Source organism: Nicotiana tabacum, chromosome 12, assembly GCF_000715075.1.
Source record: "Nicotiana tabacum cultivar K326 chromosome 12, ASM71507v2, whole genome shotgun sequence".
NCBI lineage: Eukaryota > Viridiplantae > Streptophyta > Magnoliopsida > Solanales > Solanaceae > Nicotiana > Nicotiana tabacum.
The window spans coordinates 122,645,424-122,671,858 of NC_134091.1; the positions used below are offsets into that span (position 1 = coordinate 122,645,424).

The 26,435-nt window shown below is 37.4% G+C and overlaps 1 long non-coding RNA gene across 1 annotated transcript; it reads left to right on the forward strand.

Annotated features, from left to right (window-relative positions):
- The first annotated feature begins 19,860 nt into the window (after nucleotides 1–19,860).
- Nucleotides 19,861–24,046, forward strand: LOC107776377 (uncharacterized). Its single transcript, XR_001645925.2, has 6 exons — nucleotides 19,861–19,932; nucleotides 20,018–20,815; nucleotides 20,978–21,042; nucleotides 21,176–21,262; nucleotides 22,967–23,032; nucleotides 23,729–24,046. It is a non-coding gene; the product is annotated as an uncharacterized LOC107776377 (long non-coding RNA).
- Nucleotides 24,047–26,435: the final 2,389 nt, after the last annotated feature.

The window sequence follows — 26,435 nt, forward strand, 5'->3', positions numbered from 1 at the left end:
ACAATACCAAGAGGTATATATCAATAACACCAATCTCATCATTACAATAACTGCATTATCATAATGATATCAGGACATGAAGCACATCATATGTATGCTCATCACCACATATGTGGTCTTAAAAGCTGTTCATAATTAATTTCAGCATCATCAATTAATCTCATATTAACCGCCACCTCATTTTAAATTTTTACAACACTTACAACAAAATGTGAGGCATGAAGACCTCATGATTGCTTACTCGGATTAATGAGTCACATTTAGCGCCACCTAGGCACTTATCTCATAGGTGAAAACTCAATGTTTACAGCACCAAAATGGCTGAATATGCACAGAAAAATATAAAAGAATTATCAAATAAGCCTAGCAGGCATGACTCCCTATTAATACTATTGTACAATTAAATTTCACAAAGGAAAAATTTTAAACTCATAAATATTTCACCACAAAGACCTCGTCCTTACCTAACTTCCATCATGGCTTGCAGCCCGGTTTAAATATTTCACATCATGTAAAAACGCGAGGATCTCGTCCTCAACTTCGAATCACAAGTATGTTGCACATTGTGCCAACTAAAATTTTCAATTTCCTTTTTTTCTTCTTTTCAATATATTTCATAAACTATTTTCACAACATATAATGAACCCTCATACCGGTAGGGAATATAATTTATAAAAGTTGGAATCAATTATTCTGAAACACATTAAACCCGCTGTAATGTATAATTAAAATTACCTTTTGGGCTTATAGCCCTCAATGGTGTACAAAAATAAAATGATAGACACGGGTTCACATCTTTAAATCTCCCAACAGGGATAAACATATAAGTGGGACACCATTTACGAAGCTCACCCATAAGTGGAGCATAATAGGAGGACTCACCTCAATATTCAAAACTAAATCAAATTGAGGGAAAAATATCCTTTTATCACAAAAATCAGGATCGTACCTGTACCGTCACCATCTGGTGTATTAGCCTTAGCCGAATCATAGCAATTATATCAACGGGTCGGGTCTCTACCTCTTAGGTGCCCACTACCCGCCTGTCCTCCACATCTAGTTGATTGTGCACGTGGAGTATTAACTGGAATAAAGCTTGTAGTCTGAATATTCTGAAGAAATCTGTCTCTTCCAAGTCTGGGACATTCCTCTTGATGCGTGTGGTACAATCACACTGATAACAACCCCTCTGAGATCACAACTGCTCATACTAAGTTTGTGCCGGATAATTGGAATAACTACTGTAAGAATCTCGTGTCGGTAGTGCATTGCAAGAACTTACTGGAGCACCCCGAGTAATCTGATGTGCAGACTGAGCTGGTCGACTGTTCGAGCCTCCGCTATAATGGATCCTAGCTGAAGAGTAAAAATTCACTGAACCCTCCAGATCTTCGAGACCTTTTGGCCTCCTTAAACTCCCTTTTCTCGCCTAAAACACCCTCAATCTCCCTTGCAATCTCCACTACTTGTTGAAATGGAGTATCAGTTTGCAACTCTCTAGCCATGCATATTTTAATATCATAATCGAGCCCCTCAATGAATCTGCGGACCCGTTCTCTGATTGTAGGAACTAATATAGGTGCATGATGGCTAACTCACTAAACCTGACAGCATATTCTGACACTGTCATAATGCCCTGACGCAACCGTTTAAACTATGTGCGCCACGCATCTCGAAGAGTCTGGGGAACAAACTCTTTCAAGAACATTTCCAAAATTTGAGCCCAAGTTGGTGGCGTTGCATCGGCTGCTCTACCTTCTTCATAGATTTGCTACCACTGACACGCTGCGCCTCACAGTTGAAATATAGTAAAGGCAACTCCGCTCACTTCCACAATACCCATGGTGCGGAGAATACGGTGACAATTTTCTAGAAATTCTTGGGCATTCTCTGTAGTTGTGCCACTAAAAGTAGGTGGACTATACCTCTTAAACCTTTCAAGTCTCTTTTGTTCTTCTTCTGATGCCTCTGGACTGACCTCAGGCCGAACCGGAATAACAGGATGTACCAGTACTATACCCGAAACCTGACCAATGTGAACCTACTACTCTGGAGTTACTCTGGCTGTGACACGTGCTCCTCGTCGGCCTCTACCCCTAGCGATATCTGCTCCGGGGTAACGTTATTAGTAAATGCAACTCGTGTCCTCACTATCTGTGAGAGAATGGGATGATAAAATTTCAAACTTCGAGATCAATGAACTCGCACGATGGAATGAAATAAGTGAGATTATCCTAATAGTTCTGTAGCTTCTCGAAGATAAGTACAGACATCTCCGTACCGATCGGCAAGACTCTACTAAACTCACTTATGACTTGTAGCACCTATGAACCTTGAGCTCTGATACCAACTTATCACGACCCAAAATCCCCTCTGTTTGGGTATCGTGATGGCACGTAGTCTTAAAGACTAGGTAAGCCTAACATTAATTGAAACAACAACATTATTTAAACAACATCTAACAATTTGAAATAGAAATCTCTTAACGTTTTACAATTCCCAAAACCCGGCAGTACAAGTCATAGGCTCTATAGAGTGTTTGCTAGAAAGATTCTAAATACAACTATCCAGAACTAAGAATAAACAGTGCAAAATAAAAACTTGAAGGTGACTCTGAAGCCTGCGAACGCAACAACAGGTTTACCTTGAGTCTCCACAGCAACGACCCGCACAGCTACTAAAGAAATATACCTGGATCTGTGCAAAAAAATGTACAGAAGTGTAGAATGAGCACACCACAGCGGTGCCCAGTAAGTATCAAGACTAACCTCAGTGGAGTAGTGACGAGGTACAGTCAAGACACTCACTAGTCAAATAACCTGTGTCATACTAAAATAATCGAGAACAAATAGTAGTGATATAAATAGTAAGGTAGCTAGAACACCACAATTATTACTCCGACAAGTAAGAAAGAACACAAGTACAACCAATTAAACAAGTCTTTCACATAAGGACCCTTCAAATAAAATACCTTCCAAATATATATTTCCTTCGAATATGTATCCTTCGAATATAAAACTCTTTCAAATATATATCTTTAAAATAAAATTCTTCAATTTAAAAGTCACCCTGTGACACCTCATTTCATAATCATCAAATACGAGTCTCAACCCACCTTTATATTTCCACGGCACCTCGTGCCCATATTTCTATCACAACTGCACGGACTACTCACGTGCCAATAATATCAATGTATATTGTAATGACCCGGCCGGTCGTTTTAAGAGTAATATCCCCGATCCCCTATTAACTACTTTCCACATATCTATTTCTACTATTGTGACTTACCGAGATGATTGGTTTTGAGTTTCGGAGTGTTTTGGGACACCTAGTCCCTAAATGAGATCTAAAGACTTAGGATTTGGACCGTAGTTGAAATTGTGTGAAGACGACTCCGGAATGGAATTCTGTCGGTTTTTTTAGCTCCGTTAGGTGATTTTGGGTTAAGGGGCGTGTACGGATTGTGTTTTGGAGGTCCGTAGCTCATTTAGGCTTGAAATAGCGAAAGTCGAATTTTTGGAGTTTTGGGCTGGTAGTGAAATTTTTGATATCGGGGTCAGAATTCGATTCTGGAAATTGGAATAGGTCCATAATATCGAATATGACCTGCGTGCAAAATTTGGGGTCAATCAGACATTGTTTGATACGTTTCGGCATCGGTTGTAGAATTTTGAAATTTTAAGTTTTTTAAGTTTGAATTGGAAGGTGATTCGTGATTTTAGCATTTTTTGATGTGATTTGAGAGCTCTACTAAGTTCATATGGTGTTTTAGGACTTATTGGTATGTTTGGTTGAGGTCCCGGGGGCTTCGGGTGAGTTTCGAATGCTTAACGGATCACTTTTGGACTTTGGAAGATAGCAGATTTCTAGTGTTCTGTTGCAGGCATTTTCTTCATTGCGTTCGCGTAAGGTATCTGGGAAGGGCAGCTGAATTACTCTTCACGTTCGCGATGTCGCTCTCGCGTTCGCGAAGGTGTGGAACCTCGAAGCTACACGTTCGCGACATAGTCCTCGCGTTCGTGAAGAAGAATTAGAGGCAGGCGAGATTTCGTTCTTCGCGTTCGTGATGGAGATCCCGCGTTCGCGAAGGGTCAAGCTGAGTGGTCTTCGCGTTCGCGACATGTGTATCGCGTTCGTGATGGAGGATTTTTGGGCTGAAGTAAATTGTACTTCGCGAACACGAGGGTATGGCCGCGTCCGTGAAGAAGGACACGTCTGGGCAGTATTAAAGTTTCAAAAATGGAGGTTATGCCATTTTATCAAAAACTTAAGTTGGGAGCTCGGATTTTGGACGAGGGATTAACGGATTTTCAGAGATATCTATTGGGTAATGATTCTTAACTCTTTTATGGTTATATTCCACTAATCTATGCTTGAATTCATTGTTTAATTTTGGATTTGGGGTGAAAATTTGAGAAACATTCTTAGGCCGAATTTTGGGGTTTTGATCGAGATTTTGGTATCGGATTTCAGCACTTTTGGTACGAGTAAACTCGTGAGTGAATGGGTGTTCGTATTTTGTGACTTTTACCCGATTCCGAGACGTGGTCCCCACGGACGATTTTTGAGTTAATTTCGGAATTTTTGTTAAATGTTGATTTCATTAATTAGATGAGTGTCTATTATGGTTGTATTTATGATATGTAATTGATTTTGGCTAGATTTGGGACATTCAGAGCCGGATATTCCTGGGAAAGGCATTGTGACCGATTGATTGTGCTTGGTTCGAGGTAAGTGGCTTGGCTAACCTTGTGTTGGGGACTTTCCCCCTTAGGATATTTCGATATTATTTGGTGTGTGGGCGCCGTGTACGTGAGGTGACGAGTACGTACACGGGCTATTATTGAAAAAAGTCCCGTTTATCCTTTTTAAATCATAAATGGTTTCTCTTATTGAATTGCACTAATAATGTTTAATTGTTTATTTTAGACTAGAAAAGCATGCTTACGTGTTTTAATGCCTAATTGACATTATGTGCACCATGCTTAGTTAAATCCCTATTTTCCTTATCTGTGATTAGTGTAAACTATATAATTTGAGGCCATATCTGTCATTGTATCTTGCATTGCATATTTAAATTGGGACTACGAACGTATTCTGGGAGATCCCCAGCACTGCATATTTACTTTGGGACTACGAACGTATTCCGGGAGATCCCCCAGCATTGCATATTTAAATTGGAACTACGGACGTATTTCGGTAGATCCCCTAGCACTGCATATTTACTTTGGGACTACAGACGTATTCCAGGGGATCCCCTTGTACTGCATATTCATTTGAAACTACGGGACGGTATCCCGGGAGATTCCCCATTGTGTTTTACTTTGTTCTGAGCCGAGGGCTCCTTTAACTGTTAAATTTTCAAGAATTTCTTTAATTGTATTACCGTAAATTTTAGTTATATCTTTCACTGTTTAATTTATTATATTTACTTCGGTAGGGCCTTGACCTGACCTCGTCACTACTTGATTGAGGTTAGGCTTGACACTTACTGGGTACCATTGTGGTGTATTCATGCTACTCTCTTCACATGTTTTTCGTGTTCAGATCTAGGTGCACCTTATCAGTCGCACTATTAGTGAGTCGGGACAACTTTGGAGACTTCAAGGTATATATGCCGCGTCCGCAGACCTCGGAGTCCCCTTCTACTCTTTCCCATGTCCATTATCTTCTATATTTTTCCTTGTTAGACTCTGATGTATAGAGACACTAGATCTTTCCTTCTGTAGTTTGTGATTCACGATGTTCCAGGTTTTGGGATTTGTTGTGTATTTTTTTGAATAGTTGGTTAAATTTATATTTTTATTTCATTATTCCGCAAATGTTAGGCTTACCTAGTTGTAGAGACTAGGTGCCGTCATGACGTCACACAGAGGAGAAATTGGGTCGTGACAAGTTGGTATCAAAGCTCTAGGTTCGTAGGTGTCGTGAGTCACAAACCGGTTTATTACAGTCTCAAGGATCGATACGGGGACCTCTGTACTTATCTTCGGGAAGCTTTGGAACTGTTGACTTCAAAGATTCTAAACTTCTGTATTCTAATTCTCTCATAGATGGTGAGGACACGTACAAGCGGATCTGATGACCAGGCACCCGCGCCCCCTGCTAGAGCTGCGAGAGGCCGAGGCTGGGGTAGAGGCCGAGGACATCCATGTGGTGCAGCCAGTGCACCCGCACGAGCTGCTACAGAATATCCCCCAGTAGCTCAAGCTGGAGGACAAATAGCTGAGATACATGTTGCTGCACCAGCCCTCCAAGAGACTCTAGCCCAGTTTCTGAGCATGTTCAGCACCTTAGCTCAGGCTGGATTAATTCCTCTTGCTCCTGCCACATCTCAGGCCAGGGGAGGAGCATAGACTCCAGTCGCCGGTACTCCAGAGCAGCGGGTTCAGGTCGACCAGGTTTCGGAGGTTGTACCAATGCAGCCGGTAGCTCCAGCTCAACCCGAGGTTAGGGCAACAGCTTCTGAGGCAGAGCAGCTCATACTTGAGAGGTACAAGAAGTACCACCCACCTACTTTCAGCGGACTAGCTTCAGATGATGCTCTAGGTTTCTTGAGGAGTGCCATCGTATTCTCCGCACTATGGGTATTTTGGAGACGAGTGGGGTTTCTTTCGCTGCTTTACAGCTGAGGGGAGCGGCATATCAGTGGTGGCGTGCCTATGAGCTGAGTAGTCCATACAAGGTAGCCTTACTCACTTGGACTAAGTTTTCAAAGATGTTCTTGCGTGAGTATGTTCCCCAGAGCCTCAGGGATGCTTGGCGCGCAGAGTTTGAGCAGCTGCGTAAGGGTGCTATGACTGTGTCAGAGTATGCAGTCCATTTCAGTGAGTCCATGCACCGACTCTGGTTGCTACAGTCAGAGAGAGGGTTTGTCGCTTCATTGAGGGACTCTTCCCCAGTATTCGGACCAGTATGGCCATGGAGTTGGAGATGGACATCACTTATCAGTAAACAATGAGTATTGTCAGGAGAGTGGATGGTATGATTGCCCGGGACATAGAGGAGAGAGAGGCCAAGAGGTCTCGAGAGACTGGTCATTATTCAGGAGCTCGTGCGCCAGCAACACGCTATGGTAGGGGCTTTGTGAGTTGCCATGTTCATTCAGCTCTTCCAGCAGCCAGCAGTGTTCCAGCTCCTCCTAGACCTCAAGAGCCCTATTATGCACCGCCAGTATCCAGTATGCTTCCTACCCGAGGTGCTATTACCGACCAGTCCAGCAGGCCAGGTCCGAGTCAGTGTCAGTCGTCGTATCCTCCAAGGGGTTGTTTTGAGTGTGGTGACACTCATCACATGGTTAGAGATCGTCTCAACGACGATTTCTGTGATTGCCTTAATGGAAATGATGAGCCCGGTAGAAATATTTTTATATATTAATTAAACTATGTGACTTGCCTATTAGCTTAAACTTCAGAGAGATACAACAACAACAAACTCAGTGTAGTCCTACGAGTGGGGTATGTGCAGGGTAGTGTGTATGCAGATCTTACCCCTACCTTATGAGGTAGAGAGGATGTTTTCGATTGACCCTCGAAAACAACACTTTTAGAGAGATAGCGCATTCATTTATTTATTTTAGGTTTGGTATATGTTGGAAAGGTATTGTTTCCGAGGGCTTTCCGCAAAAGCTGTTGGGCTCTTTTATTTTTAGACGCACCATAAACTATTTACGTTTCGTAGTCGAAAAGTATATAAAATTTGTATAAATTTTGTATATAACAAATAGAATGTGAAGCTTGTGATGATTTGCCCTTAAATATTGTGTTATACGTCACGCCCATATTTTAATACTAATATTTATGTTGTTGCAAAAACAATTAAATTGATTAATATGGGATACACGTGCAACACACGTGCACAAAAACTAGTATAGTCAAAAATAAAAATAAGCAAAATTTTATGCTGATAAGGATTGGTTCTCTGCAGTCTTCGACTCGTAGCTAGTTGTAATAGTCTCGGCTATATAGCTCAAGACCATTACAACGGGTTACTAGTAAACACTTTTCTCTTCTTCTCCTCTGATTATGATTTGTTTTCCTCCTCTATGTTGGTTGATTAGCAGTGGATATATAGAGAAGAAGAAGAAGAAGAGACTTTACCGTTGGATCAATATTTTCATCCCACAATTGAAGAAGAGACCCGTGAAGTTCATCCCAAATGGAGAGGCAAGCTAAATATGCATAAAGAGACCGTGGACTTGATAGGGGAAACTTGGAACAGAGAGAGAAAATGAGGAAAGAATGAGCTCCGCATAATTCTAACGTCTTAGGATCGTATGTAGAGTGTGCTTGTTTGTTGGCTTGGGTCTGATTGTGTTTTAGGCTGGGTATGGTGCGTTAATTGGGTTTATCTTGAAAATATGAGCTTTTGTTCATAAAAGTATCAGAGCATATTAAGAAGGGTGAACGCGATGCCTCTAGTTAAAGATAACACTAATCATAATACAAAGATTCCATAACCTCAAAAGTATATTTTGGGGTACACTTAATAACTAATCATAATGAATGAATTAATGGTGTTGTGCAAAATCCCATATTTATAGAAGGTGCGAGAGTAGTGTACCCCAAAATATACTAGAGGGGTCGGCTAATTAGTTAACAAGCTTTATTTCTTGCATTTGATTCCATTTAGCTTGATTGCTTTATTATTTAATATACCTTGTAAGTTTTTCTAATTTCCTTTTAGCCTTAGGTCTTTTGCTCGCATCTAGAGCTATATGTACTGAGCAATAGCTCATTCTGAAGGCAGGAATGAAAACCATTTATTTTATTTGCTTTAATTTCTTTTCTTTTTAGCTTTAGCTTATCTCTAGTTAGCTTCTTATTCTCTGAAATTATAACGACACGACCGGTCATTTTGAGTATTACAATCTTTTCCCCTATTTACTGCTCAATTTGGGTTTTACAGTTGTTATGTGACTTGCCGGGGTGATTGGCTCGGGTCCGGTGAGGTTTTGGAATGAATTGGAACACTTAGTTCCAAGGGTTAAAGCATAAGTTGAAATAGTTGACAGGATGTTGACTTATGTGTAAATGACCCCGGAATAGATTTTTGAAGATTCCAATAGCTCTGTATGGTGATTTTGGACTTAGGAGCGTATTCGAAAAATTATTTGGAAGTCCATAGTTAAATTAGGGTTGAAATGGCTAAAATAAAAATTTTAGTTTGGGAGTTTGACAGAGGAGTTGACATTTTGATATCTAGGTCGGAATCCGATTTTGAAAATTGGAATAGGTCCGTTATATCATTTATGACTTGTGTGCAAAATTTGAGGTCAATCAGACTTGATTTGATAGGTTTCGGCATTGAATGTATAAGTTAAAAATATGTAGTTTCATTAAACTTGAATTGGAGTATGATTCGTGGTTTTGGTGTTGTTTGATGTGATTTGAGGTTTCGACTAAGTTCGTATGATGTTTTAGGACTTGTTGGTATGTTTGGTTGAAGTCTCGGGGGCCTCGAGTGAGTTTCAGATGGTTAATAGATCGAAGTTTGGACTTAAGAAAAAATCTGAAAATTTTACCTTCTGGTGCAATTGCACTTGCAGACATTTTCTCGCAGGTGCGAGCTCGTATAAGCGAGCTGGGCAAGCGCAGAAGTGGGGAGGGGATGACGAGGCATTGTGCGTAAGTGCGGAGTTTGCGACACATCTGCGAAGCCGCATAAGCGGCTTTGTGATTGCAGAAGCGGAACGCGGAGGGGCCGACTTCACCGCAGAAGCGGACGCTTCTTCGCAAAAGCGAGCCTGCAGAAGCAGACGTTTGTCCGCAGAAGCAGGAGAAAAATCACAGAAGCGGTTGCGCAGAAGTGGTTAGAAATTCCGTAGGTGTGGAACCTCTAGGCAGTGTACAAAAACAGAGGAGTCCGAGATTTTGTCATTTTTGGACATTATAAAAACGGGTTGAGGCGATTTGTAAGTGATAATTCTGGGAAAATCTTGAGGTAAGTCACTTGTGATCATTGTTAGTCAATAATATTGGATTATCATTGAGTATTTCGACTAGATTACATGTTTTTGAGGTGAAATTAAAGGATTTGGGCCTGGGGATTTCAAAATAAGAATTTGAGATTTGGAGGTCGAGTTGAGGTCGGGATTTAATAATTTTAGTATGGTTGGACTCATGGTTGAATGTGCGTTCATATTTTGTAACTTTTATCTGGTTTCGAGATGTGGGCCCCACAGGCGATATTTGGGTGAAATTTCTGATTCTTGTTGGATAATTAGTATTTTTCATATGAAATTAATTCCTATAATTTGTATTGACTGAATCGAATTAATTATGACTAGATTCGAGGTGTTTGGACGCCGATTCGCGAGACAAAGGCATTGCAGAATAAAGAATTACACTGTTTGAGGTAAGCAACCGTTCTAAATTTGGTCCTGAGGGTATGAAACCCCGGATTTTGTGATATGTGATTGGTTTTGAGGTTATGCACATGCTAGGTGTTGCGCGTGTGAGCGTGTACCATAGGAATTGTGAATTGGTTAATTCCATGGAACTGTATAGTTGAATAATCTGTTAATATCCTTACATTTTCCACTTATTAGAGAAATTAAACTATAAATCATATTTAAACCATGTGTTGACACTGTTGCGGCCCACAAAGTTCGTGTACATGTTGAATTATCTATTAAATTACTATTTTGTACTCAGTCAGGTTTTTTATTACTTGCATATTACATCTCAGGCTCTCTTGTTCATTATTGATGGATCATATCATTGTTGTTGGACTGCTTATCATAATTTCTTAGAGCCCGAGAGACTGGAGAGGTTGATGACTGAGTGAGCCCGAGGGCCTAATTGTGAGGATATTTATGGGATCGGGCTGCACACCACGACATGTTTTATTGATTTATGCCATGATTGACTTGTTATAACGCTTGGGCTGAAGGAGCCCCTTTGGAGTTTGTACACACCACTAGTGAGCGCATGTACCTAATGAGTGCGAATGACGAGTGCTTAGTGCTGAGTGATTGAGAGGAATGAGTGACTGTGAGGAAAGAGTGATTGTGAGGTTGGAGTGAATTGGAGGACTGAGTGACTGTTTCTCTAAGAGGATGCATTGATTTCATTATTGTTGCACTTCAACTGTCATATATCACTGTTTTAGAAGTTTCTGAAAGATATTATCTTATGTTTCAGTCGAATTTGATATGAAATTATTGTTTGAGTTTTAAATGTTGAACTTGAAAGCATGCCTACCTTCTTATGTTGGAAATTACTGTAATTGGACTTAGCTATAAAGCTCGTCATTATCTTTAGATCTTTATTTGGTATTGTTACTTGCTGAGTTGGTTGTACTCATACTACACCATGCACCTCGTGTACAGATCCAGGTACTTCTGGACACGACGGTTGCTAGTTGTTCGGAGCTTTATCTGTTGGAGACTATCGAGGTAGCTGCTTGATGTCCGCAAACCTTGACTCTCTTTCCTTTCAGTTTTTGTACTGTTCTATACTTTCAGACAGTGATTTTATCAGTCAAACTTTGTTATCATTTAGATGCCTATGTACTCAGTGACACCGGGGTTTGGGAGTATTTAATGTCGATATTTATGAGACTTGTGGTGTCAAATTTTAATATTATATTTTCAAACTTAAAAGAAATTGTGATTTATTGAGGTTGTCGGCTTGCCTAGTACCGCGATAGGCACCATCACGACATGAAAAATTTTGGGTCGTGAAAAGTTGGTATCAGAGCCTAGGTTACATAGGTCTCACGAGTCATGAGCAGGTTTAGTATAGTCTTGTGGATAGGTACAGAGACGTCTGTACTTATCTTCGAGAGGCTGCCGAACCCTTAGGAAAATTTCACTTTCTTGCATTCTGTCGTGCGAATTTGTTGATTTCGGAAACTAAATTTATGTTATTATATTCTCTCATAGAAGGTAAGGACACGTACTACCCGATCAGACGGTCAGCCACCAGTGCCACCAGTTAGGTCCGCGAGAGGTCGGGGCCGACGTAGAGTTATAGGTGTCGCTTGTACAGCAGTTGGAGCAGTACTTATAGCACCACTAATTGCTCCATCTCAGGAGCAGATTCTAGATATAATTGATTCGGCGGGACCAACTCAGGCACCAGCTGTGCCCATTGTGATTCCAGGGCTTCAGGAGGCTCTAACACAGATATTGATTGTTTGCGCAGGCCTTGCTCAGGTGGCTTCGGCTCAGGCCGCATCATCCACTTCTTAGGCCGGGGAAGTACTCATACCCCTGTTTTTCGTACTCCAGAGTAGGTAATGTAGGGACTTCGTATACCGGGGGAACTACCAGCCAGTCAGTTGCAGTTGCTCAGGTCCCGTAGTCCCAGTTATGGAAAGTGATGAGAAAAGGAAACTTGAGAGCTTTGGGAGGCTTCAACCTCCATCATTTAGCGGTGCTGAGTCAGAAGATGCTCAAGGTTTTCTGGATAAGTGACAGCGGATGCTTCAGACGACGGGTATTCTAGAGACCAGTGGGGTCTCGTTCACTACTTTTCAGTTTTCTGGGGCTACCTTCAGATGGTGGGAGGCTTATGAGAGGCGCATGTCGATCGATGCAGTACCACTTACATGACATGAGTTCTTTATTCTCTTTTTGGAAAGGTTTGTGCCGCAGTCTCATAGGGAGGAGTTGCGCAGACAGTTTGAGCAGCTTCGACAGGATGGCATGTTTGTGACCCAGTACGAGATGATGTTTTTTGAGTTGGCTCGTCACGTAATTTGGTTGGTTCCCACTTATAGAGGGAGTATTAAGTGGTTTATTGATGACCTCACGTATCAGCTACGGTTGCTTGTGACTAGAGAGAAGGTATCTGGTACCACTTTTGATGAGGTGGTTGACATTGCTCGGCAGATAGAGGTGGTCCATAGCCAAGAGCGTGGTGAGACAGAGGCCAAGAGGCCTCGATGTTCGGGCAGTTTTAGTGGGGTACCTTCTGGAGGCAGTCGTACCATAGCAGGGGTCGTCCTTATAGGCCCGCTCAGATGACTCACCCAGCTTATCGTGGTGCATTAGCTAGCCACGATTCTTACAGTGCTCACTCAGTCCAGTCTTTATTTAGTGCACTACCAGCATAGAGTTCTCACCATGCCTCGTCCGCTCAAGCTTCTATAGGTAATTCCTCGGGTCATTGGGAGCAGCAGTTCCGTCATAGCAGGGGGTGTTTCGAGTGTGGAGACTTTGTTCATGTTAAGAAAGATTGCCCTAGGTTATTAAGTAGGGATCCACAACAGAGTTCTCAGCCGACGACACCAGCACCAGCAGTTACACCACCCGCCTAGCCAGCTCGGGGTGGGTTTCAGTCAACTAGGGGTCGCCTAATAGGGGGAGGCCGATTAGGTGGCAGTCAAGCCCGATTCTATGCTTTTCCTGCCAGGCCAGATGTCGTTGCTTCAGATGCAGTAATCACATGTATTGTCTCAGTGTGCCACAGGGAAGCTTCTATATTATTTTATCCTGGTTCCACTTATTCGTATGTATCATCGTACTTTACTCATTGTCTTGCATTGAAATTGTTGAAAATATTATTATTTATTTTGTAAACTCCATCTTTTGCTATTTAATTGAAGGAAAATATGATTTCAAAAGTAACAAAATGAGAATCTAATTAAGTATTTATTTTTGGCTTACCTGACAATGGAGTCCGGCGCCATCACGACCTTTATGGATTTTGGGTCGTGACATCATGGAAGCTAGAATGAGTATAGTTCAAGTGACAAAAACTTAATCGGAACATTTAATGCTAGCAGATCTAACATTCCTCTCATGAGTTGATGATTTCAACATGAGAAACTATGTTGATGACCTTGCTTTAGAAAGATTCCAAAATTTCATTTACCACCTTCAACCATTCAAAGGTGAAGGAAAGAGTCATTGATTTTTCTCACTAGCCGGGAGGCACCGATCATCGGGATGAACCTTCCGTGCAACAAATTTGTGAGGATTGTGCTTGTCACCAGTGATCTCGAGATATGGATCTAGAATTTTGTGTTCACTTGATATTAAAGTCATGTGTTAGCTCACAAAGCTACAAAGTGCAAACAAAGAGAAAGGAAGGAAGAATTAAAATAAAGAACATGCTGCCTAAAAGACAATGCACCAAATTTTAATGCTAATATTCAAAACTTATATGTGTAAATCCAAATAAAATTTGGCTTGATTTATATAGGCAAAATACATAGTTTATCTATTGATCTTGTACTCAAATCCCTCTTACACAACTGTTCACCACAGGAACAATATTACACACTCAAACGTTTTAAAAGTGTGTCAATAACACACCACTTTTGACCAGTCCAAGTAATAGTCTATGCTATATATAACATGCGCGTCTCTAAATTAAAAGGACCATTTTAATCACCCAACCCTTTTAAAGATCTGACCCGCTCAAATAAAAAAATCCAATAATCAGTGCACCGCCTTTCCAACCACTGCACCGCCTTCTCCACCATTGCAATCCTTTCCTTTTTGTAAAAAAAATACTCTATCATAGTTACCACAAAAATACTAGTTGCAACACCCAAATAGATACATATAAACAACGTATTCAAAAAATTTCACCGGCCGGTGTTTTACCTGAAACTCCATCTCCTACCATCCCTTTTTTTTTGGCATTATCTTTTCCTTTTCATAAAACTCAATAATGATGAGCCAAAAGAAAATAACGAAAAGGAAAATTTTCAGATCTTTATTTGGCACAATTGAAAGAACCAAGAAGGCCACTTCGTCAACAAAAATCCAAAACAAGAAATTGAAAACGTAACTTCTGTGATGACCCAAAATGTCATCTTTAAATTTAATAAGTAATTATTTGTTCTAAGACCTCAAAAAATATTATTTATCATTCCTTGACTTGCGTGCGCAGTCTGTAAAATTTTCCGAAAAATTTTCATGTGAAAAATGAATTAAAATATGAAATAGAGCTTTAAAATTCAAGTGAGTTGACTTTGGTCAACATTTTTAGCAAACGGACCTAGATCAGTATTTTGACAGTTTCAGAAGCTCCGTATCGTGATTTAGGACTTGGGCGTATGTTCGGAATTTAATTTGGAGGTCCCTAGCTCAAGTTATGACCATTTAACGGAACTAGCAATTTAAGGGCTATAGATTTCCAAGTTTGACCATTGGGTTGACTTTTTGATATCGGAGCCGGAATCCGATTCTAGAAATTTGAACAGTTCCGTTATATCATTTATGACTTGTGTGCCAAATTTGAAGTCATTCCGGATTCATTTAATATGTTTTGACACGAGATTTTCAAATTGAAAGTTTAAAACTCAAAGTTCGAATCGGGGTGTGAATTGTAATTTCAGTGTTGTTTGACGTGATTTTAGACCCCGAGTCAGTCCGTATTATGTTAGGGACTTGTTGGTGTATTCGGACGGGGTCCCGAGTATCCCGAGAGTGAAACGGATCGAAATAGGAACAAGAATTGGACTTAAGCAAAATCTGAAATTTTGGGTTCTGGTGTAATCGCACCTGCGGAATTTTGACCGCAGGTGCGAGCTCGTAGAAGCGAGACTTCCAGCGCAGATGCGGTCTTCGCAGGTGCAGCCTTTTTGCGCAGATGCGGATGCGCAGGTGCGACAGGGGTGTCCACAGATGCAGAACTTCACCTGGCAGCCTGGCATCGCAAATGCGAGCTTTGTCGCGCAAATGCGAGTCCGCAGATGCGGAACTTTTGTCCGCAAATGCGAAAATGACTGGGCAGAACCCATAAATTCGGAAGTTGCCATTTTTTACTCATTTTTGAGATTTAAGTCTCGGATTTGGACAATTTCAAGGGGGATTTTCACGACTTTGAATTGGGTAAGTGTTCTTTAACCAAAAGTGATTATATTTCACAAATTCATGTCTATATTTATCATTTATCTCGGATTTAAATGGAAGAAATTGGAATTTTTGTGAAACTTTTCAAAAATAAAAAATTAAGATTTGAAGGTCCATTTGATATAGGAATTTGACAAATTTTGTATGGTTGAACTCGTATCGGAATGGGTGTGCGGATTTCGCAAATTTTTCCGGGATTTGAGACGTGGGTCCCATTGCCGAATATTTTAATAAATTTTGAATTTTATCCGAAAAATTTGTAAATTCATATGGAGTAATTCCTATGATTCGTATTGAATATATCGAATTGTTTGTGAATAGATTTGAAGCTTTCGGAGGCAAATTTAAAAGAAAAAGCTGTGGTTGAGTAGTTGATTGAAATTTGCAAAGCGGGGTAAGTGTTGTGGTTAGCCTTGACTTGAGGGAATACAACCCTTAAATTATTTGTTATGTGAATTGCATGTGAACGACATATAGGTGAGGTGACGAGTGTCTATACGTCGTCAAATTAATTGTTTGCTTGCTTACTTGAAAAATCATAAATTATTTTAATCATAAAGTAATTATTATAATAATTATTTTTCTCTTATTCTTTGTCAAATATTAATTCTTGAATTCCTACATTAATTGTTACATGCTATTCGACTTATGTGTTTTAATTATTATTTGACATTTAGCATAGTAAATATTAAACTGCCTATTTTCTCCCTGATTTCTATAATAATTTGCTATTTGTCATTGTTTGTTTCATAATTGTTGTATGCTTGTTGTCTTATAATTTTATATTAGTTGTTATATTTATTGGAAAATTTCTTCTATAAGAATTGATTGGTAAATGAATATGTTGGAGGAGCGGGTTGCACGCCGCAACAGGATTGATTATGATGAATATATTGGAGGATCGGGTTACACGCCGCAACAGACTTATTAAAAAGTTCATATTGGAGGATCGCGTTGCACGCCACAACAGACTTATTAAAAGTCAATATTGGAGGATCGGGTTGCACGCCACAACAGACTTATTAAAAAGTCCATATTGGAGGATTGGGTTGCACGCCGCAACAGACTTATTAAAAGTCAATATTGGAGGATCGGGTTGCACTCCGCAATGGACTTATTAAAAAGTCCATATAATGGGGGATCGGGTTGCACGCCGCAACAGACTTGATTAAAATGAATATATTGTGATAGCGGGTTGCACGCTTCAATAGAATTGAATATGACTATATTGTGAGAGGGGGTTGCACGCTGCAACTGAATTGATGGAAATGATAATTGGTTAGGACTGCTGAGTTGGCTTCGATTATTATAAATGAGTTACTTGATTTATTTCTATTATTGTTGTTGTTTCTAATATTGCGTACAGGTAATGTAAGTGACCCGCCTTAGCCTCGTCACTACTTCGTCGAGGTTAGGCTCAACACTTATCAGTACATGGGGTCGGTTGTACTGATACTACACTCTGCACTTCTTGTGCAGATTTTGGAGTTGGTCCCACCGGCGTACCGTAGACTTGCATAGATTTCAGCTATTCAGAGGAGACTTGAGGTATAACTGCATGGCGTCCGCAGTTCTGAAGTCCCCGTCTATTCTACTTTGGCTGTGTGTTTATTTCCAGACAGCTTTATTTTATTCAGACCTTTATTTGTATTTATTCTAGAAGCTCATGCACTTGTGATACCAATTCTGGGATGGTATTTAGACACCGTTGTTTGATGGATTATTTCACTATATTTCAAACTTTGCTTCCACATTTGTTTTCTTGTTATTAATAAATTTAAAATTCTTTTAACTAAAAATGGATAATATTATTCTAACGTTGTCTTGCCTAGCAAGTGAAATGTTAGGCGTCATCACGGTCCGAAGGTGAGAATTTCGGATCGTGACAGTTTCAAACAAGTCTGTAGTATTAGTACAAACGTAGTTAGTTTAGTTAATAAATAGTTAGTTTTTGAATTTGTATTAAAAATAATTAAATATCTATATATTTTTAAGGAAACTATTATAAAAAAAGAGAGAAAAAGTAAATAAATAAACAACTTTAGTGTAGAAATATATAATAGGATAAAACTAATTTATTTTTTGAGATAAGAAATTGTTTGAATAATAATTCATATGGTCATGCTATATGGATAACATCGCGTAACTAAAGATAATATAATAGATAAAATTAAAAATAAAAACATAAACAATAATTTTAAGAAATAAATAAAAACTATAAAGATATAATTTAAATACTTATGTAGAAATTTAATTAAAAAATTAAACTTTCATATTAAATACAAACGGGAAGGAGAATTTAATTTAATTGATGTTGGATGATGGCAAACCCCATAATCTAATAAGTGTACATTATTATATGCAGAAAAATATGAAGGTCTTATCTCATGTACTATTTCTGACTACATCACATCATCGTAGTAGTTTATTCACATTAATTATTTTTCATACAAAAGGATCAAGACCTCATAGCACCTTAGAGTAGCTAATGTGTCACTTATAATTTATTTTAAATAACTTTATTTAGAGGACCAAATTGATATTCTCATGACTCAAATAAAACTAGTTATGTTATATTTGAATAAATCCAGATTCATCAAAATTCAAGAGCTTAAAAAGTTGTTAAATATATTGTGAGATGCTTTAGCAAATATATGTAAAACATTCAAATATGATGAGAGGGGATTTACAAAATCTAACACATTAATCATCATCTTCCCCTCCATAAAAACGATCTGTCAAATTCTATTTGACATGAATGATTATCATGTATAGTAAATTATTCATTCTTTCATTCTCATAAAATTAGCAAAGAACTTATACGATTTGGGTATAGAAATTAATTGTGCTTTTATTTATAACACACCAAATTCAAAACTCAATTTTGTTGAAATTGAAGAATCAATTTAAACTCACTATCTTAGAGCTATCAAGATTTTAAAAAATGGATAACAATAAAAGTCTACATTTATGTAGGCTTAGGCGCATTCAAATACTAGAAAAAAAACGTACCTTAATTTTGTGGTGCATTTTGATCTTCATAATGCGGTAGTGTACGAAATTGAAATAACAACTTGCCAAGAGTGCATGCCAAAGTATAACCAGCAACAACGATATATGATCAATATTATAATAATAATAATAATAATAATAATAATAATAATAATAATAATAATAATAATAATAATAATAATAATAAAATTTGTTCATCTATCATCTATCTCTCGAGATTCCAGAATTGATATTCTCCATAGCATCGTGAAATAATATCCTTAAGATTGTTAGAAAAAATTGGATGATTATGGAGAATAAAAGGTTTAGCTTGAGGCGTGTCAAGGACACTGTCCTTAAGGATATTTCGCCATATTGTGATAAATAAAATTAGGTGTATCCCTCAGGATTCAACAAGCTCTTCTTGTAACGACCCAACCGGTCGTTTTGACTTTTAGAACCCCGTTTCCCTAAATAAAACTTCCCGAATATGTTTTTAATGATTTATGACTTTCGGGGATGGTTGGTTAGGGTTTTGGAAGTGTTTGGGTTGAAATCGGAACACTTAGTTCCTTAAGTTAGCCTTAAAAGGGCAAGTTTGACTTCGGTCAATATTTTGAGAAAACGACCCCGGAATCAGAATTTGAAAGTTCTAGCAAGTTCGTATGTTAATAAGTGAACGAGTCATATTATAAGTGATGTAGGGTCTAAGGAGAGCCCTAAGTCTTAATCAAGTTGGAAATTACTTGATAGACTAAAGTTCCAAATGAGTACACACAAAAACCTAACTTTGGACGAGCATGCCTATATATATATATATATATATAAGGAGTTATATAGTGGACAACCTATCAAATGCAAGATCTTCGAGTCTAGTTTCTAACGCTTTCAACCGTTCATTATTTGGATATTTCTACAAGGACTTATGGACGTTTTAGTAAAAGGTGTCTAGCAGGGCAAAACTTGTAATACGAGGTACCACCTGCACAGCGCAAGGTACAACTCGCTGAAGCACCTGTACCTTTATAAGGCTGTCACGGGCAGCAGCCATTTTTGGGGATTTTTTTGAGCTAGGGATTGGTTCTTTCATGGTGGATTCGACCTTGGGGACTACTTAAGAATACAAGGTGAGTTTTTTTGTTGTTGATATTTTAAGCTAATAACATCATATTAATACTAGTATTAACATCCTTCAATCTTTGAAATACCTAGAAATCTTTCAAGTTGTTCGAGAACACCAAATTTTCCAAATATTGGAATTTCAAGGAAAAGCTTCAAGAAGGTAATACTAATGCTTCAAGCTCATTTCTTATGAGTCAGTGAGAGTATTTAATATTTGTTTCAAGTTGTTATGGTTGGATAATTGATTTCATAAACTCTAGTTCATGGCATGAATAGTGTTTTTGAGAAAATGAGGGAAAGATAAATAGTGTTCTTAGAAATGAAATTAAAGGATGCAATGAATCTATGGAATCATTTTCTAGCTTAGTTGAAAGTATTCAACTAAGTAATCACCAAATTGAATGTTTTGAAAATGTTGGTTAAGGAAGATGCACTACAAAAAAATTGTGAGTTTGCGAAGGTTTAATTGCGGCGATTATTATAACCTCCGTAATTTATATCAAATTGGGGAATTTATACGATCCCATAAATATATTATATTTGCGGCGGTCAATAACCTCCGCCAACCTTTAAAAAAAAAAAATCGCGTGCTAACCCCAATTTTTCCCTCTTTGTTTTATCCATTCCCTCTTTTTTTCCCAAACCCCTCCCTCGGTTTCACCAAAAGAGAAGCTTTAGAGCTTCCATTTTCTTTAACTTGAAAAATTAAAACCCTCACTTGAAAAATTCACAATACGTTCTCCACAATATGAAAGATTTAAAAGCTTTTTTGACGGTTCAATTACTTGGGTTCACGCTTGGACCGTCACTGATGCAATTTTTTGCTTTCTTCCCCATTCTATGAAATAGATTCACAACGGTGAGTTTGATTGTGGGTTCAGATCTATGGTAATTCCTCTTCCCCATTCTTTAATTTTGCTTTTCTGTGTTTCTTTCTTCTTGCATGTGGGTTTTAGGTTTATTTCCTCTGTTAATTTGTGTTTTCCCTTAACTGATTTTTCCTCTAATTTGTGGCTTTTCTGTTTTACGATTCTCTACTGAGAGTAATAGAAATTTTTGTTGAATCGGTGGTGTATTTTGAAGAAGGATATAACACTCTCTTTTGAATTCGAGATGTAAGTCTTCTTTCTCCTTCTGCATTAGGTATTTTAGGTTGTAAAATTTAGCTTTTTCTGTATTTTTGTAGGTTAATATCTGGGATTTTGGGTCTAGTTAATTGAAATATTTCCTCTTGCATGTGTATTTTAGAACTCTCGAGGACCTTCAGAGAAGACGCAATTGTCACTAGCTGCTATTCCTCTTTCTGCTCTACATGGTGTTTGAATCAATCTCAAGGTACAAACAGATTTTTAGTTTTCTTCGTAGTGTTGAATATTAATTTTTTTTTCTTTCTAGATTTGTAATACAAAACGTGCAGACAATAGATTAGGTTGCCTGAACGTCAATTCTGCTTTCTTTCAAAAGGCTAGTGAATCAATAACATATTTTCTATTTTATTTGTCAAGTGATGAGGAATATATTAGACTGATATTATCAGTTTATGGGATTTGGTTAACAAGTAATTACATACGTATTGCAGTTGTTTTAGTTGTGATCGTTCATAACATTATTAACATATATCACATTTGCAGTTTCCTACGGTATGTTTCTTTGGCAATTTGACTTCATCTTCATGCCTTTTCTTCTGTGGAAGAAATTCTTCTTTCTTCATTCTCTATTTTTGTTTTGGTCTTGAGGTATATGAGCAGTCAATTCAATTGTTAACATGGATTTATTTATAACCAATGATCTTGCACAATGAAAATCTGAATTAGTTAGATCGTTAACTTCAAAACCAGATGATTAAAGAAAAAATGAACCATTTTCCGCTATTGAATGCTCTTGACATATAGAATAGATCTGACAAAACTTACTTTGCTATTACAAAATTTTGATATGTTAACTAATCGTTTACAAACAATTGGATTGGATTTTGCTATTTTTCTTCTACCATTTATTGTCATTGTTCAAATGAGGAATATATTAGAAGCTTCTAATATATCCATAATATTTGTCACTAATTCTTATAGAATTGAATATTCTTATAACATTGGTCATTAAGAGTGTGTGTACAATTAGTTCCTATGTATATGTGTTGTTCGGCAAAGCTAATATTTTATACTTATCGTTACTCCTATTTATAATTTGACGATCTGATTTCCTCCTTTCTTTAATGCTTGAGTGTGGCTGTACATTTAAAACCAAGAGATTTGTTTGATATGGGAGAGGTTGATGAAGGAGAAATATACGAGAATGAAGGAGTTATAGCTCATGAATTCTCATTTTGATACTTCTTTTGTTTGTGTTTGAGTTTATCAAGTTGATTTTGTCAGATATAGTTTAGTGGGCACTCAATAACTCTATTTGTCTTAGCATACAAGCATTTCCCTTACTCACTGAAGTTCTGATTTTCTCTTTGTTTTATCCTTATATTATATACATTATATATATGTACCCTTTCTTTCCTTTGCTTCACCTATACTCTTGTCTCTCAAAGTTTTATTTTCAGTTCTGCTTTTGAACCAATTGACTAAGCACTTTTTTGTAATACCAAGAACTGAATTTTTTCCATTTGTTCTCATGCTTATTTGAGAATAAGAAGTTGTTTTTATTTGGCTTTAATGGATGTTTCTTGTGATCTTGAAGTGGATGTCAATGGTGAAGAAATCTTTATTGTTGATAAGGTAGATTTTCTTTCTTTTAGCTTTCTGCTTCTTCTCGTTTGTCTTTATAAAATATGAACAAGCTCTGCATTTCCTCTCCCGTTTCTTTTTTGTTTGTTTGTCCAAATTATTACCTTCTTAATTATGTTATTTTGTTTTTTAGTTCTAATTCTCAATTCTTAGATTTTGCTTGGTTTGCATAGAATAATGATGTGTTTTAGATGCATAGATGTGACTCCTTTTATGTTTTAGATAGTTGGTTTCTTCAGCACTGTTATTTAGTCTATTAGATGATAACTATAAGTCTTAGCCAATGCTTTTCTTTTATTGCTTGCAGGTATGCCGAAGCCCAAGCGTTACGAGAACTTTCCGAACTCAATTCAGTCAGTACCTCAATTCAACGGTAAGAATAGTTCATAACTTTCTTATTTAATTTTGTAAAGTATGATTGATCAGTCCAAGTATTACTCTAAATTGGGATACCTGAAGAATGCTTTCTTGTTTCTTACATTCACAAACTTCGCAAGTCAATTTAATCTTTATGTTAAATTCACTGTCTATATTCACTCGCAGAGCTTTTAGCATAACTTTATGTTAACACTGTTAATTCACCGTCTATATTCTATGATGTTTAAGATGTACAGAGAAAATTCACGAGTTCTCCTTTTCATGGACTGGGTGAGACATAGAGAGAATATTTGTTTCTTTTGCTTGAATATTCAGTACTATGACCACAAATTTCTCTTGTTATTTTTCTCTTTTGCGGATAAGCTTCTCTTCTGAGCCGAAGACATTTGGCTATTTGACTTGCAGGCTATCTAAGGTTGTTTTCTTTATGAAACAAAAGTATGGCAACATAAAATTTAAGAATAATCACTGTTTTCAACCTCCGGTTGTAGTTTACTTACACTTTTGTCCTATGTGATGTTTGACATACCTTACAACATTAGATGTGTCCTAACTCTATGCCATAAATATTCACTTGACTAATCGATAGCTTAGATAAGTTACTGGTACTTGACTGAAGCTAAGTGATTATTAGTTAGGTTATTGTTGAGGTACTTTTTGTTAATTATATTTTATTTTGATTATTTTTTAGCCAAGTGATGCGGCTAGCGGATCCATTTTACCCATGGATATAAGATCATCAGATGAAAGTAATCCTAACGACAACCATTGAAGTTGCTTGCAAATGTATTAGATAATTAAGCATCGCACTCGATTGAATGGTCATAGTAGATCTTTTGTCCATAATGGTTGGAGTGGATGTTCTGTATAAAGTTAGTTTTAAGACTAATTATAATATTGATGTTTTGTGTTTAATGGTTGGAGTAATTGTGTTTAAGTAAATTTTTGAGACTAATGATAATTTACTTTAGTGTATTTTGTGGTTTATTAATATATTGATGTTACATGATTCCAGTAAGCAATTTATATAATTTATTGATGCTTCATTATATTAATATAATTGAAATTGGAACAGTTATGGAGTAACATTGCAGGAAAAAAAATATTCAATGAATAGCGCAGGTTATAACTGCTGCTATTTAACCTGTAATAATATTGTGTTATAAATTTGTGGGGTTAAATAAAGATATTGCGGGGGTTTAGACCTCCGCTATTATTTTAATAAGTGATTGCCAAACTACCAAATTGCGGAGGTTATACCACCGTCAAATACCCGCCACTATATGATAACGGCGGTCTGTCAAAAAAACTTCGCAAATTGGTTGCGGCGAACATTATTGCGGGGGTTTTGAAAACCGTCGTAAAAGTATATTGCGGAGGTTTCTGACCACCGCAATATGTAACTAAAACCTTCGCAAATTCAGCATTTTTTTGTAGTGACGATGAATAATAATTTGGCGGTGTTGGAGAATTTATGTAGTATCATTGATGACTTCAAATGGGTATTGAATGATAAGAGTGGAGCTGAATGTGCTAGTAAGTGAACCTATTAGACTATTTGAGCTTGAGGCTTGTAGTCAACTTGAGAGCCGTAAATGGATATTGATAAAAAATTTTGAATCGTATTTTGATTGTAATTGGGATTGTAATTGTAGATACCAATTTGTTGGTGGCGTATGAGCATTTTACTCAATGTTACGATGTCAGAGGAGGATTAAAAGCTTGTGAATGTTAATAAAGCGAAAGCGAGTTTTGGAGCGTTGGGCATCGGTCGAGTTATTTGAAAAGTTTGGGAGCCGGCTATGGAACTTCGGAGCGAGGTAAGTCTCTTGTCTAATCTTGTGAGGGGAAAATTACCTCATATGGATTAAATTGAATAATTGTTGCTAATTGCGGGGGCTACGTACGCACGAGGTGACGAGAGTCCGTGCGTAGCTACTATTAATGCTAAAGTCCGGGTAGTTTAGGACTCAAAGCATGAATTACTTGTGTAAATTGTATTCTTTGTTTAATTAATATTATTTGATATATATATATATATATTGTGAATTGTTAGATAAAAATATTAAAGGATGGAAATCTCATATACTTTCAGATAAAGATATCAAAGGATGGAAACCTCATATGCTTGATTTTCTGTTTAAATTAATTAATTGTTAAAAAAAATTGTTCTTCCTCCCGAATATATCTTATAATAAATATACTCTCCTTCCGGAGGCACATAAGAAAATATCCTCCTTTCTTGTAGAGCGGGCCGAACGCCTCGGCAGGATAGATGCATCTATGGATCGTGTCGCACGTCCCTCGGCAGTGTACACGAAACTCTGGATCGGGCCGTACGACCTCGACAGAAATCGTACTTAATAATAATAATAATTACACGATACTTGGACAGTTTATTACAGCTTGTAAAGGTATTTGATAAATTCAAAATTTATTGAAATTGAATTGCAGCTGGTAAAACTATTTGATAAACTGAAATTTTTATTGAAATTGAAGGATTTAATTAATAGATTAGAAATTATTTGAATTGAAGGAATTTAATTAATATATTGAGAATTATTGGAATTGAAGGAATTTAATTACTTCTGCTGGTTCAATAAATTATTGTTAATTATGTGAATCACGTTGATATAAATATTTCTATTTTCATGATTATTTAATATTATTGACCCATAGTGAGTGTCACGTTATTTTCGTACTCATACTGCACTTGCTGCACATTTTATTGTGTAGGTACATATATGTATAGCGACCTTATGGGCGCAGAGGTGTTGCTAATAATTGTGGGGACATAAGTGAGCTGCATTCTATATTACGATCCGCAGCTAACAGAATCTCCTTCAGAGTTATTATATTTTCCTGTCTAATTTGTATTCTGGACAGATGCTGTATTTTATTTTAATTCCCTAGTAAATGCTCATGCACTTGTGATACCGGGTTTTGGGAATGGTTGTGAATTGTTTAGAAATTTAGCTGCAAAAATATTTATCATTTATTCTGAGTTTTATCTCTACAATTTTATTAAAGAAATTCTTATTTCAAAAATACTAAAATGGGTAATTAAGTTAGTTGATTATGGTTGGCTTGCCTGACAGTGGAGTCCGACGCCATCACGACTTTTTTTTGGATTTTGGGTCGTGACACTTCTAGTATAACTAGGAGCAGAAACAACAAAGATTAACAAAATAAAACTCAGCACTGAAAAATATATATATAACAAAAAATTTTACTCTTAGTTTTTTCCTCACTCTTGAAAAACAAAAGAACTTGGGAATTTATAGATAAGAACAACCATCTCATCAGATGGCTAGCTAAAATGCTCCAACGTATAGCATTAAAAACTAAAGAATTAATAAGAATAGATGTTACAAAATACAGCTTAACGTTTTGTAACT